Below are 15,698 nucleotides of genomic sequence, written 5' to 3'. Positions count from 1 at the left end.
GCTCATCCCAACTAATGTCTTACTAGAAAGACCCCTTTCCTGTCCGCACAATAAGGGATGTTTGGCTGTGACACCGGGGTGACCCCCACCACGTGCGTCCCCGCATCTACCAGCGGCCAGGGAGCCGCTCGCGTGGGGGCGGGACGGTCACCGTCCCGGCGGCGCGCTCGCCCCACCTGCGGGGTTAATCATTGGCGGCGCACGATCCCCTTTAGCCCCGGCTCCAGCTCGCNTGGGCAGCCTCTCGCGCCGAGCGCGCCGGACCCAGCGGGGCGGCGACCGTGCGGTGAGTGGCCCTCGCTTCTCCCCTCTCCCTCCGCCAGTGGCAGCGCCCAGAGCCCCTCCGAGACCCTCCCGCCTCCGAAACCGCCCTCCTCGCGGGCCCTAGCCCCAGCCCCCCGCGGGGTGAGGACTCGGGGCGGCTGAGGAGGGCTCCGGGCCGCGTTGGCGCCTTCCAAGGCGACCNAAGCCGGTGCACGGAGACCTTTTCTGTCCTGTAGCCCCCACCCCGGAAACAAAGAAGCGAGCGCTCCAGGTGGCTCCGGGAGGCTCCCCTTGAAAGTCGGGAAGTCAGCGAGGCTGCGTCCACCGGCTCCCCTTGCGCGCTCGGTAGCCCGAGGCTGGACTCTGCCTCGGACTGTGGGCCCCGGGCCGGGTGGACCCTTCTGGGGAACGACCCCAACCCCTGGTCTTGGGAGCCCCAGTGGCGCCAGCAGCCTGTTCCGGGTTGGTGCCACACAGTGCTCGCTCTTGGGAATCTCTTCTGGAACTGGAGGGATGAGAAGAGGTGCCAGAAATGGGGTGTCGGGAGCCGAAGGCCCCTGCCTGCTGCTGTCTACCTCGACCTCGCCCACTCCTGAAAGCTGTTTGGTTAATTTTCTCTATTCTCAGCCTTTTGGTTTAGAAAGCTAGGATAAGACGTGCAAACTTGAAATTTCAGGGCAATTTTTAGGTAGCTACTTTTACTCCTTGGAGCTGCTTTTGAAAACAAAAGGAAGAACGGAGTGGATAATGTAATGGTAGGAGGCTGGAGAGGTGTGGCCCGGGGATGGGGGATGGGGAGGCAGTCTTCGTGGCCGCGGCCAGGGTTTCATCCTTGAGGCCACTTGCTAAGCTGTTGGCTGGTGAAGGAGGCTGTCTTCTGCTCCGGAGCCCCTGGGGAGGCGACTCAGACTGCATCTCCTTCATGGAACCCTAGACTGGGGGTTTCCGGAGTCTCCCCAGCCCTGCCTCTCCATGCAGCCCAATCACATCGACCTTGCTTAAGAAATAATAAGTAGGGAGAGTAATGACAGCCTAGGAGGACTTCCCCTTTGAGCACATCGCCTGCTTCCTTTTAGGAAAGTGCCTTTCTAGCACCTTCCTTGCTGCACTGAGAGTGGAATCCCGATTCACTTAAGCTGGGAATGACTTCGTTCCAACCATCCCCAGCAGAAAACCTAGAGAGTAAGGACCAAAGGAAGATGTATCCCTTCTGTCGATTATTCATCCCTTCCCGTGATCCTGGGGTGCCTCATCTCTTCCTTCTAAGCCTGCTGTTCATACTCCTGCTGCTTCTGCTGAGCCTATTCCCTTCCCTGAGGGCTAGGCAACCCCTTGGCTCCCTGGGTATCCTGCTCTGGGTAAACCAAGTCCTAGAAGCAGAGGAAGTGCTTTAAAAGCTGGTTTGGGGGTGGTTTTCTACTGCCTTTTGTTAGACGTGGCCTGTTAAGGAGAGTGGAAGGAGTCCTGGCCTTGGAGTCCACTTGATCTTGGCCAAAAGGCCGAGAAGCGGTGGCCTTGGAGTCCAGCACAGGATTTTGCTTGAGTTTTAATCCTGCCTACTGCATAGCATCAAAGACTGGTAGCGGCGCTTGAGTGGAAGGCACCTCTGAAGAGCCTACTCTATGTACACATGAAGACTGCAGAGCCCCGAGATGTGAGGTGGTTTGAGCCTTCTTCCTTTTGGCCAAATAGGGACTAGAACTCAAATTTCCTTCTCTGGCTAATCCATGCTTTCTCCAGCATGACCTGGGCGAGTCACACATCTTTCAGACTCATTTCTACCAGAGTAAAGTGGGGTACTTGCCTGCTTTTCCTTATAGAGGCTGTGGTAAGGATCACATGAAGCCAGAGTCGTGGAAAGTGCCCCGTAAGCTCCTATACAAAAGAAAGAGCTCCCTGTGACTAGGAGGAGCTCTCAAGAGCTTTACAGTTTACTGGGTATGTCCCATATGTGCCACAGGGAGACGGCAGATACCAGGATCCTCTGGTGGAAGTTTACACCCGAGGCCTGTGATGTCAGCTCCAGGGTAAACATTTGGCTTACCAAATCCACAGCTAACCCAGGGTCACTGTGTTTACACAGGAGGAGGCCAAAGGCCATGTCCTGAGTGATGACCAGGGCTGGAGGGGAACAGGGCCTGTGTTCCAGACTTGTGGCTGGCCCCTTCACCTCCACCCCCTCCCAGAACTTTGTGAAGGCTCTGGCTCCAAGCCTGGAGGGGGTGCCCCAGGCCCAGGCTGGGGTGCTGACTTTGGAGGGTTAAGTGTGGAGCCATCTAGCTGTTCTCTGTTGTGTTGGCGGTGGAGGGGACTCTGGGCTTTGGGAGGTCGTTGCCTTTGCAGCTGCACGGAGGGCCCTCTTCAGCTCCTCATTTGCCTCCCTCCCCCCACCCCAGGCTGCCCTTCTGGCCCAGGCCTCTGCTCTGTGCCGCCTCTCTGGCCAGCTGCGTGTCCATAGGCCTTTGTTCCAGGCCTGCCTGCCTGCCCTCCCCGGCAGAAGCCCTCAGGCTGGGGCCTTGGCAGCTGGAAATCACTACTGCCAGCAGGAAGGCCCTTCAGTCCCCAGGGGACCTGGCAGACCTTCATTTCCTCTTGTTGGGCTCCTCTCACAGCCCCTAACTTGCTCTCTCCTCACCTCGCCTTCTTCCCCTGAATGGATGGATCATCCTTTTTCTTCTTGCAGTTATGCTTCTTAGTTGTATTTTAAAGTATTCGTTCAACATTTATTTGGCACCTACTGTATATGAATATAGATGCAGGGGACACAGCAGTGAACAAAGTATACAAAAATCCTTGACCTCATGGAACTGACTTCCTGTGGGGGAAGCCGACAGTAAGCAAGGTAGAAAGCGAATAGAAAGCATGTCAGCGATAAGCAGAAACATGTGATAGGGAAGGTTGGACGCGCATTGCCTTGGAAGGGGTGAGATGGCGTGTTTAGATGAGGTGGCCTGGCAAGGCTCCTGAACGAGGGGTATTTGAGATAATGCCGGAGGGAAGCATTTCCCTTCATCTCTTATCTCCTTTGCCTGAAACCCAGCTGAAGCAACCCACTGTGGAATTGCAGGGCAGGGTTTGGAATTGGATGCATCTGGGTTCGGATCCCAGCTTTCCAGCTGGCCAGCCCTGCGGTGCTAACCCCTGAGGCTGGGTTTCTCACCCGTAAAATGGAGTTAGTCACACCACGTACCGTATTGTGTGACCACGAACAATGAGAACCAACGCTAAGTGCTTCGCAAAGCCTACAGAGGTGTTCAATAAATGATAATCTTATTTGTTGGTGTCCAAACAAATTGTGCAGGGGTAGCCCAAGATATTTAATGCCATCGCTAAGGGCCCTGGAGGAAAGGCTTTACATTTCAAGTGTTAGGCAGGAGAGGGGAGTTGGAGGGGGGTAACAACAGAAACCTTGGTTAGTGCAGGCTTTCTAGTTGCGAGACTTTTCTCCCCTAGCCTAGGTTTCCAATGGTTGGGTGGAGGATGCAGACACCCAGGTGTGTGCCGCTTTCCCAGGTGACAGGGTGAGCTGGGGGCAGCCCTGGCCCTCCCTTGCTCTGGAATTCCCCCTGCTTTTAAACAGCCCTGATGAATCCCATCGTGGTCCTCGGCCTCTCCACCCGGCTTCACAGCTGGGAAGACTATCTGTCCGCCTCCCAGGGTCCTGTAGATAAAGTATGAGAGGGAGTGAAAGGGGTGGGGAAGATGAGGGAAGGGGGAGGGGAGGGCTGGGCAGACTGCATAGGTGGCAAGAGGCTTGTGATGGAGCCTTATCTTGGGTTCTGCCTGGACTCGAACTGTTCAGCTCTGTGCTGCATCCAGCCGGCTAGTCTGAGGAGTCTCTCTTAGCTGGAACCATGGACCTCAAAGGGAGGAGCCTGATCTAAGACTGCTGTCAAAGCTGTGGTGAGCGGTTTCCTGGGGGCCCTGCCCTGGCTCAGGAAGCAGGGATGGGCTGTGGAGGGTGAGGCCCAGGGAAGTGGCCAGACCACACCCCCTGAGGGCCCTGTGGCACACGCAGGACGGCGGGCGGGCCCTGTGGTGAAGGGATTTGCTGGGCCTGCCAGTTGGTGCCTAGAGACTGCATTCGGCTAGTTATAATCTGGCCTCGGAGGAAGTTGCAAAGATGGCTCTGAATATGCCCAGGCGTTTTTGTGCTTTGGGGTGGCCTTAAGTTGGAGGAGAAGGAAAACTGGGCAGGGCCTATTACCCTGGGATCTGAAGGAGGTGCCTCTGGGGATGCTTGCAGCCACTCTGGGAGTCGGCTGCCTGGGATGAAGGCTGATCTTGTTAACTGGGTCTCTGCTCCGTGCCCCGCATTTGGACTAGAAGCTCTCTGAAGGCAGGACTGATCTTTGTTCCTGTATAACACACAGAACTGTATAAAATGTAATCAACATTTTATCAACAGGGTGTGTTGATAAATCAACAACAACAGGGTGTGATGAGCTTGTGCTGAGGCCCCATCCTGAGAGTAATCTGGGCTTGGTGGTCTCATTTGCTCCTGTTTTTCCATAGGATTTGGGGGAAGAAGGCAGTGGTGGGGGTCAGGCCCCACCTGGGTGGGCTGTTGCCATCTGGGAACACAGGCAAAGGGAGAGCCAGGCTTGTTATAGTTCTCTTGCTGGCCTTTGGGGAGGGAGCCCTGGTTTACGCTCGGGGAATGGAGTTTTAAGGACTCTTATATACTCTGTTTCCTGCTGAGCAGATTGTGGGGTTGGACACAGGTCCTGACGAAGGTTCCAATGGGCACAATGGTGGCCGTCCAGGCAGCTTTTTGGAAACACAGTCGGAGAGTCCTTGAAGTTGCTGATTATTGCAGGGATCGGGTTAAGAATAGAGGGAGGGAGGCTAGAGGAGTAAAGTCTAGTTCTTAGTGTGTAACAGGATCTCAAGAGGAGAGATGGATCTGCAGCTATTGGAAGCTCTCAAAAATTCGTCTCCTTTGCTCCGCAAGCTGTAAGACTGTGTGTGTGTGTGTGTGTGTGTGTAAATTGGAGGTTCTTGAACAATACTTGGCAAGTGTTGACAAGGGAACCAGTATTCATGGAGCGTCTCTCTGTCCTGCACATTGTTACACCCCCAGTGCTTCCTGCATAGTAGGGTTCCAATAAATACTTGTTGTGTAAGTGAGGCCCTGCTGTGTAGTGAAGCCTTTGGAATTAAAGAAATTTTCATTCTTTCATTTTGTGTTCTCTTCCTGTCTAAAAATGCCTGTCTATTCCTGTCTAAAAATAGTTGGGAAAGTTAACCTGTAGTCAGCGCTGTGATGGAGGGACAGGCAGCTCTGTATTCCCACTGCCTGGAAAAGTGGACGGGTACTGACCGGAGGCCCTGGGACCAGGCCTGCCAGGCCCGTGGCAGAGGCTTTGCCCCTGTGTAGGGTAGACAGAAGGGTGTGCCCGTGGTTTTGAGTATCGTTCATCTCACACTCTATCCCGTAATGTCCCACGGAAGGCAGTGAGTCACCTCTTGTATGCTCTTCAGGACTTGTCCTGCCCGCGGCCTTGCTTCCCTGCATACAGTCAAGAGGACCTCGGTTCATCCAGGACGCCATTTCCTACATTTTTTTTTTCCCCCACACCAGCCCCCTCAGACTCTGTTGAACTTCTATGTATATGTTGTGTCCTCCTGTTTCCAAGCCAACAGCTGAAAGGAAGCAGCAAAGGAAAGACTGTTAAGAGACCAGCGTGGAGAGGAAAAATGACCATGGAGCAAATGGGAGTGGACAGTAGGAGTGGACAGAGGTCAGAGCGGCAGGAAGGGCAAGTGCTGGCGTAAGAGCCTGGATCTCTTCATGAGGAGGAATGGCCCTTGGGCAGGGCGTTTATCATTTTGCTAATGGACACTCTGCTGGTAATTGTGACCTTGAGTCGTCCAGAAAAGGTTAATTACGTTCCCTTGACTGCCTAGGAAGGAAGGCATGCAAGGAAGTGCATGACATTTTTAAAAGCTTCCCAACCAGATTGACTAAAGTTTTTAAGTGTTGATACTTCAGTAATAATATCACTATTCCTCTGGACTAGGCAAAATAGGTGGTGTTACCCCCCACCACAGAGAAGGAAATGTCGTCCACACAAGGTTGGAAATGTGTCCAGGAGCAGCCAGGACTTGGCAGGGATGAGATTTGAATTTTTGAGTGACCCTGGGGCACAGGTGCTCAGCTTCATGCAAGACTGAAAACTCTGTTGAAAATGTGGCTTTTTGGACAGCTCTCTCCGCAGGGGGTCTGTCTTTTCACCTGCTACAGTAGAGCAGGTCCAGCCGTCATTCACCTGCACCCACGTGGCCTGCCTGGTATCCCAAAGGGCCCTTGCCTTAGTAGAAACAAGAATGCTGTCAGTACATGTACATTTTAAGCATCTGCCTGGGTGCCCCACGGCACTTTCAGAAAATGACAGGGAGGAAGGAGCTGCAGTTTCAAACATCCCAGGCCTCTTTCCATGGGGAGCTTGCTTTGTTCCTTTGTTTCGGTTCTGGATGCTCTGGATGCTCTGCTTCGGTGTGCAGTCTTGGTGCCAGACTGCTGGTTATTCCTGTCAGTCTTCAGGGGGCGGGCCCGCCCCTGCCTAGGAACCCTGACCCAGCCCCACTGTGTTCCCACTGTGCAGACTGGCAAGTGGTAACTGTATCATCCTTACCTCTCTTCGTTTATCATAGAGATAGAATGTTACAGATGCAATCAAAGCTTTTGTTTTCTTGGGGAAACCTTTTTCTTCCCTCCCTCCCCAGAGGTAACATTCTCCTGGATATGATGTTTATTATTCCTTTGCATGTTTTTATACTTTTTATTGTTGTCTAGAAGTAACGTGTGGTATTGTGTTGTTTTAATTTTGACCTATATAGCACCATGTTCAATGTGTTCTCCTTGAACTTGTACTTTTTATCCAATATTGTTACCTAGATTTATCCATGTTTGTTTATTAATGTTTGTTTATTTTTTGAGAGCAAGAGCAAGTGGGGAGGGGCAGAGAGGGAGAGAGAAATCTCAAGGAGGCTCCACGCTGTCAGTGCATCAGTGCAGACCCGATATGGGGCTCGATCTCATGAACAATGAGATTATGACCTGAATGGAAACCAAGAGTTGGACTTTGACCGATTGAACCACCCAGGTGCTCCCATGTTGGTATATTTAAATCTTGTTTATTCATTCAGCTGTTGTATGGTATCTGTTGTAGAATTATACCACAGTTCACTTACTGATGGACATTTAAGTTGCTTCCAGTTTTTCACCACTGTAAATAATACCGTGTTGAACATCTGCATGTCAGTCTTCTCTCCCAAGTATGTCAGTTGATGGGATTGAACCCTGGTTGTGCTCTATCCTGACAGTGTGGAGACTGCTTGGGATTCTTTCTCTCTCTTTCTCTCTACCCTTCTTGTGCACGTTCATGCTCTCTCTCAACAGAAATAAAATAAAATTTACAGTTTGCTTATAGGTAGGGATGAGCACTTTTCCTTATTGGCCAGTCATGTTATTCTGTGAGAATATTCTTTACATTAAAAAATTTTTATATTTAACTGGGTAATACATTCACATGATTCAAACTGCAAAAGAGAACACTGTGAAAAGTTTCCCACATGTAACCCCATGCCCCCCCCCCACATGCTATCAGTTCTTGTGTACAGAGTTTTAATTGCCATTGTCTTTTTCTTATTAATTTGTAGGTGTTAAAAAATATATATGTTAAATAACTAATCTTTGGTAGATTATATTCATTACATAGAGCTGTCGGTTGTCTTAACTTTATTAATAATGTCATTTTTCTTAAGGAGGCTTTAATTTTAATGTCAGATTTACTAATCTTTTGTTTTGTACTTTGTCCCTTGTTCAAAAAATTCTTTCCTACTCTGATTTTATAAATATATTAATATATTTTAAATTTAAGTTTTGCTTCCCATGCTTACATTTTAAATTCACCTGGAATGTATTTTCTATATATGAAATTGGATCTCAACTCTGCCTCTACACTAAAGCCTTATGAGGAACTTTAAAAAGAAAGTACTGATGTCTGAGTATCACCTCAGATAAGACCAATAAAATAAAAATGTTGGGACACCTGGGTGGCTCAGTCAATTGAGCGTCTCACTTTGGCTCAGGTCATGATTTCACGGCTCTTGAGTTTGAGCCCCGTGTTAGGCTCTGTGCTGTCAGCTTGGAGTCTGGAGCCTGCTTTGGATTCTGTGTCTACCTTTCTCTCTGCTCTCCCCCACTTACTCTGTCTCTCTCTCAAAAATAAATAAAAACATTAAAAAATAAAAATGGGTTGGGGCCCAGGCATGGTTATGAAATGCCCCAGGTGATTTTTATGTCCAGCCAAGGTAGAGAACCATTCAACTTTGTAAGAGCAAACTGATTTTATTTTTCCAGAGGAATAGCCAAATTTTCCAGTACTAGTAATGGAAGAATGTATACTTTTTCCACTGGCTTGTTACTTTTAAGATTTGATTGACTAATTTATAACTTTATTGAGATATATCTCACATCTTAAAATTCATCTATGTAAAGAGGTTAGTGGTTTTTGGTAGATTCACAGAGTTGTGAAACCATTACCACTATCCGATCCTAAATCAGTTTATGCCCCCCAGAAAGAACCCTGTACCCATTAACAGTCATTTCCCATTTCCGCCATCCCTCATCCCTAGGCAACCACAAATCTCTCTCTCTCTCTATGCCTATTCTGGATATTTCACATAAATGAGTTCATAAAAATGTATTTCTTATAATTAGCTTGATGTTTATAAGAGTCATCCGTGTTGTGGAATGTTATCAAATCTTCATTTTTTAAAATTGCCAAATAATATTCCATTGTATGGATATATTGCATTTTGTTTATCTTTTCATCAGTTGATGGACATTTGAGCTGTTTCCAAATTTTGGCTCTTATGAATAATGCTGCTGTGAATGGTTATATTCAGCTTTTTGTATGGATACACATTTTCAGTTCTCTTTGGTATGTACCTAGGAGTAGAACTGCTGGTCCATATGGTAACTCTTTAGCTTTTTGGGGAACAGCTAAATTGTTTTCCAAATAGGCTGCACTCTTTTCCGTTCTTACCAGGAGTGTGCAAAGGTTCTAATTTCTCCACATGCTCACTAATACTTGTTGTTGAACATTGTTTTGGTTTTAGCCATCCTAGTGGGTATGCAGTGGTATTAACTGTGGTTTTGGTTGCATTTCCCTAATGCTTTATGATGTTGAACATATTTTCATGTGCTTATTGGCCATATGTATATCTTCTTTAGAGAAATGTCTTACTTGAATCTTTGCCCATTTATAAATTGAGTTTTACTGTTGTTGTAAGGGTTCCTTAAATATTCTAGGTATAAGTCCATTGTCCAATGTATTATTTGTAACTGTTTTGTATTTTTTCCCATTTTGTAATTTGTTTTTTCACTTTTTCCCCACTTTCTTGATAGTGCCCTTTGGAACACTATAGTTTTTAATTTTGATAAAGTCTGGTTTATCAATTTTTTTGTTTGTTTCTTTTGGTGCTTGTGATTTTGATACTTAAGAAACCATTGCTCACCCAAGTTCAGCGAGATTTCTTCCTGTATTTTCTTCTAAGAGTTTTATAGTTTCGGGTCTTACATTTAGATCTGTGATATGTTTTGCCTTAGCTTTCATGGATGATGTGAACTAGATGTCCAGATTCATTCTTCTGCATGTGAATATCCAGTTGTCTTAGTATTAACTTGTTGGAAGCCGCCTCTTACCCTACTGAATTGTCTTGGTACCCTTGATGAAAATCAGTTGGCTGTAAGTATTAGATTTTATTTCTGTACTCTCAAGTCTGTTAATCTATATGTCTGCCTTTATATGTACAGCCAGTTTTAGTAAGTGTAGCTTTGTAGTTAGTTTTGAAATCAGGAACTGTGAGTCTTGCAACTTTGATCTTTTTCAAGATTGTTTTGGTTATTCTGGGTATCTTGCTTTTCCATAGGAATTTTAGGATCAGCTTGTGAATTTCTGCAAAAACCCAGCTGAGATTTTCACAGAGATTGTGTTGAGCCTGTACGTGGATTTGGGGAGTGTTGCCAGTTTAGCAATGTTAAGTGTTCTGACACATGAGCACATGAGATGTCTTCCCATTTATTCAGATCTTTAATTCTTTCAACAGTGTTTTGGGGTTTCCAGTACACAAGTCTTGCACTCTTCTTGTTAAATATATTCTAAAGTGCTTTATGCTTTTTGCTGTTATTATAAGTGCTATTGTTTTATTTCTTAATTTCATTTTTGGATTGTTCACTGCCAACGTATAGGACTAGAATTCATTTTTGTGTGTTGATCTTCTATTCTGCCGTGTTGCTGAACTCTTTCATTAATACTAATGGTTCTTTAGTGGATTTTTTAGGGTTTTCTATATACTACTAGATTGTGTCATCCATGAATAGAGATAGCTTTACCTCTTCTTTTTTTCAGAATGTCTCTTATTTCTTTTTCTTGCTTCATTGCCCAGATTAGAACTCTAGCACACTATTGGATAGACATGGCATGAGGGGACATCCTTGTCTGTTCCTGATGTTAGGGGAAAAGCAGTCTTTCTCCATTAAATATGAAGTGCCTATAGGTTTTTTTTGTAGATGCTCTCTATAAGGATGGGAATGTTCCCTTTTCTTCCTAGTTTGTGTAAGTGTTTTTATTATGGAAAGGTGTTAGAGTTTGTCAGATGTTTTTTTCTGGGTCTACTGGGATTGTCGGGTAGGTGGTTTTTTACTTTATTAATATCTTGATTTTTGCCTGTTAATCCAATCTTGTATTTCTAGGATAAATCCATATGGTCATAGTATATACTCTTTTTTAATTAATTAATTAAAAATTTTTTAATAGTTTATTTTTGAGACAGAGAGAGACAGAACACGAGCGGGGGAGGGGCAGAGAGAGAGAGGGAGACAGAAGCCAAAGCAGGCTCCAGGCTCTGAGCTGTTAGCACAGAGCCTGACGTGGGATTGGAACCCATGAATCATGACCTGAGCCGAAGTCCGATGCTTAACCGACTGAGCCACCCAGGTGCCCCTATACTCTTTTATGTGTTACTGGATTCAATTTGTTAGTATTGTGTTGGGGATTTTGCATCTTTATTTATTAGGGATTTTAAACTGTAGCTTTCTTTTCTTGTGATGTCTGGTCTTGATATTGGGGTAATATGGTCTTATAGAATGAGTTGGGAACTGTTCCTTCTTCTTTTACTCCTGGAAGAGTTTGTAAAGAACTGGTATTATTAATTCTTCTTTAAGTGTTTGGTAGAATTCACCAGTGGGGCCTTCTAGTCCTGGGCTTTTCTTTACTGGGAATATTAAAATTACTAGTTAGTCTCTTGTTAACAGTTCTTGTCAGATTTTCTATTTCTTCCTGAGCCAGTCATTGGTTTGGTCACATAGGAATTTGTTTGTCTAAGTTATCTAATTTATTGGCATATAGTTGTTTGTGGTATTTCCTTATAATCCTTGAAGACAATTCTTTTCCGTCTTTGGTGCTCTTCATTTATACTATGCACAATATACCTAAATGTGGACTTCTTTTAAATTTTGTTTTTTTTTTTTTTAAACTATTGCATGTTCTTTATTTATTTATTTATGTTTTACTTATTTCTGAGAGAGAGAGAGAGAGAGAGCATGAGAAGGGGAGGGTGAGAGAGAGAGAGGGAGACACAGAATCTGAAGCAGGCTTCAGGCTCTGAGCTGGCTGTCAGCACAGAGCCCGATGTGGGGCTTGAACCCATGCACTGTGAGATCATGACCTGAGCTGAAGTCGGATGCTTAATCGACTGAGCCACCCAGGTGCCCCTGGACTTCTTTTAAGTTTAACTTGTGTGTGCTTTAAATCAGAGGACAAATGTCTACCTTCTGTACTGGAAAATTCATATATGTTCTGTCGTTGAAAATTGCCTCTCCCCCACTGTCCTTTTTCTTCTGGAACTCTCTGGATCTCTGTGTCTCTTAATGTTCATATTTTCTATCTTCTCTCTTTGCACTGAAATCGGGATGATTTACTCTTTTTTTTTTTTGACTTGTCCGTAATTCTCTTTTTAGCTGTGTTTAATTTTCTTTTTAATCTACCTGTTGGGTTTTATTTATCTTTAAAAAGATTTTTAAAATTGTTTTTAAATTTCTTATTTTTATTTTTTAAATACTTATTTATTTTGAGAAAGAGAGTATGTGTGTGTGTGGTGGGGGGTGGGGGGAGAGTCCCAAGAGAGAGAAGGGGAGAGAGAATCCTAAGCAGGCTCTGAGTTGTCAGCATGGGGCTCAGTCCCATGAACCGTGATATCATGACCTGAGTCAAAACCAAGAGTCCAATGCTTAACCCACCTAGCCACCCAGGAGCCCCAAGATTTCTTTTTAAATGATCTCTACAACCAATGTGGGGCTTGAACTTACAACTCTGGGACCAAAAGTCCCATGCTTTACTGACTGAGCTAGCTCATACCTATTGGGTTTCAATATTGTATATTTCATTTCTGTTTACTACTTTTTCGAAGTCTTGCTCAGATTTTTCTTTTATTTTAGCTCTTGGAGTACCGGTTTGTTCCATCTTTTTATTCCCTTGTGATGGCTTTTTGTTGTATGGTTAGTAATGTTTCTGCTTTGTGCCCCTTCAGTGGTTGCGAAGAGTCGGATGCTTAAAAATATATTTGGAAGCCTGCACTTATTGGTGATGATGAGCTCTGGGACCTATGAAATGTGTGGGTTGGTGGTTGAGGTGGAGTGGAGGAGAAGATTGTTGGAAGGCTCTTCCCCCAGAAGTTTGCAGTCTGCTTGCTTCTTACACGGGACCCCTTGAGTCCCCTCCTTAGAGCCTTCCCAGCACTTTTGACCAAACAACGTCCCCATCCCCCACTCACACACTTCCCTGCTTTATCTTCTTTATGACATTTATCACTATCCAGAAATATAGAAGTCATTTGTCTACCGTTTGTGTCCTTCCCACGGGAATGTAAGCTCCTTGATAGCAAGGACTGTCTTACGTACTGCTCTGTTCTCAGGACCTGGCATGCAGTTTATATTGCCAATAAATGTGAGCAAGTTTGAGTAATCCTGTTTTCAGACAGGAAGTCCTCTCAGCCTGGATTCTACAGCTTTCGGCTGGGCTGGGTCTGACAGGCAGCAGAGAAGAGGTGAACAGCTTGGCTCTCCATTCCCAAACCTTTTTCTGGGCCTCCTCTCGGGAAGGGCTTTTTCTCCCAAGAGAGTGCAGAAAATACCATCCACCCATGTGCTTCATTGTGACCTTTTTCTGGCATGTGCTTGCCCACCTGCCAAAATCAGTAGTAGGCATTTGAGTGCCAGAAGACCTGGGGGGAAAAAGGGTACCCCCCTACCCCCCAAAGATCTGGTCCTTACCTGCAGGAGGCTGTAATTGAGTTAAGAAGACTAAGAAGACAGAGCATTCACAGCAGACACTTTTGGGTACTTGCCACTCACTGAGCTGCTGTGCAGATGAGCACCCCTCACTGTGACGGGGGGAGAAGGGCAGCCTGTGCGCCGGTTCTTGGGCCATCCCTCAGCAGGCAGAGAAACTGTTCCTGGAAGTTTCTAGGAGGGAGTTATGAATTCCCAGGTGACTCCATTTTGCCCTCTTTCTGAGGTTGCCCCTTAGTGTAGAAACTTGTTTTGAGCAAGGTGTTACTCATCAAACTTAAAGTGCCCGAGGGCGTTCCCACAGAGTGGGCTGAAGGAGTGCCATCTGCATCTCGTAAGGCCCCACTGGAGGAATGGCGGGAGGAATGGCGAAGAGCTCTGGAAGCAGGGTTCCAGGAAACCCTGGCTTTGCCCTCTTCCCTCCCCGTTTGGCCTTGGGTAAAGGAGCCCATGGCTCTGGACGTTGAGGTTGTTGTGAAGAGACTACACAGAGGTTGTGTTCAGGACGATGCCTGGTGCACCCTAATAACGTGCTAGTTGGTATTCCAATCTGACATTTGGGGAGGCACTTGTACCTCAGTTTCCTGATCTGTAAAATGGATACTAACGCCTGCTACCCACCTGCCCCTTTCCTGTGCTCCTGGCTGTTATAAGGACGAGGGTTAATAGCCTCAGGCTTTGAGGGCCTGGGGTGGGGGAGGAGCCACATAAACGGAGTATTGTTGTGCTGGTGAATGATCTGGCTTTGTTCAAGTGTCTTCTGTATTTGACTTCCTGCAGTTAGTGTCCCCTTGTGTTTAATTGCTTAGGTATTTGCATGTCCTCAGCCGGCCGTGCTTACCTGCCAGACTGTGGCCCTGGGTCCTCACCCAGCAGGGACTTGGCTGAATTAGGGTGAGAAGCCTCATTTCCTCCATGGGGGGGGGTGAGGGGGGGCAGAAATCAGGAATGAAAGAAATGCAGAAAGTATGACCCACACGCAGAACTGGTTCTGAATAGGACATTGATTGAAGAGCTTTTGCAGGAGGCGGCGGGCGCTTTAATTCCCGAGGCTGTCGGTGGCAGCCCGCTGCTCGCCCCAAGCCTGTTAACCGCTCTGCTGCCGGGGCTGGGAGGGCGCAGCTCCGGGCCCCAGGCGGCCCTCTCGGTGCTCCGATGGGAGCCCTTTTGAGGAAGGCGGTAGGTACCTGGCTGAGGCCAGGCCAGGGGGTACCAGGGGCCCTGATTCTCAGCTGGGGGCCTCCAGGCCTTTACACACTCCCTGGTGAAACCTGGCCAGCCTCAGGTTTGGGGGCAAAAGGTAGGTTTCTCCCTTGGGGGTTCTGAAACTGAGGAACCCCATGTAGGTGTAGGAGAGTTGGGTTTTTTTTTTGTTTTTTTGTTTTTTTGTTTTTGTGTGTGTGTTTCTTTTATCCTACCCTGGCTTCTAGTGGATTTGTCAACTGTGGCTGGGTAAGAGCAAGGCAGCCCTGTGTTCCTGTTTCAGAGGTGACTGTAGACGGTTCTCCTGGGGGTTTCAGGGGGCCTTCTGATTTCTGAACGTTCAGAGTTGGGTGGTTAGTGGAGCAACCCAGCACAAAAGCACATACTCGCTGGGAAAAGCAGAGTTAATCTCCCACTTCTTCCTGAAGTTTCTTTTTCCCAGAATCCACAGAGGGTGGTTATTTTGGATAAAATCAAGTGGTGGCAGGTCAGCAAGTGAAAGGAAGTTCTCCCCCACCCTGTGTCATCCCGGATGCAGCCCCCCAGGCAGGGGATGTGCCCACCACTTCTGGAGCTCCAGCCCACAGCAGCAGGGAGGTCAGGGGGCAGATTGCCACCCCGACTTGACTATGCTTTCTAACCTTGAATCAAGGCCTGGCTTTTCCAGGAGTGGGATTGTGCTGCCCGGCCTGTGCTGCACCGTGCCAAGTGCATCCCCTCACCCCAGAATCGGGGCTTTGGTGCCAGCCGCCCCTCCTCTCTGCATTCTGGTCTCTTAGCCTCTCAGCTAAGGGAGAATGCTCCTTTCCTCCCACCTGGGAACTGGTTGGATGAGTTTCTTGGGCCTCCCTGGTTGAGGCCCCTTAGAAGA

The 15,698-nt window shown here is 47.3% G+C and overlaps 1 protein-coding gene across 1 annotated transcript in view; it reads left to right on the top strand.

The window, feature by feature from the left end:
• The first annotated feature begins 14,787 nt into the window (after positions 1 to 14,787).
• Positions 14,788 to 15,698, top strand: part of PLEKHG3 (pleckstrin homology and RhoGEF domain containing G3) — a 26,910-nt gene continuing 25,999 nt past the window's right edge. Inside the window, exon 1 of the mRNA XM_077767184.1 lies at positions 14,788 to 14,803. The gene's annotated coding sequence lies outside the window, so the exon portion shown is untranslated. The remainder of the gene's footprint in view (positions 14,804 to 15,698) is intronic.

This window comes from Crocuta crocuta, unplaced genomic scaffold (assembly GCF_008692635.1).
Source record: "Crocuta crocuta isolate KB4526 unplaced genomic scaffold, BGI_CrCroc_1.0 scaffold55, whole genome shotgun sequence".
NCBI classification, from domain to species: domain Eukaryota; kingdom Metazoa; phylum Chordata; class Mammalia; order Carnivora; family Hyaenidae; genus Crocuta; species Crocuta crocuta.
Note: the sequence above shows the minus strand (reverse complement) of the source record. Positions and strands in the feature narration are given on the sequence as shown.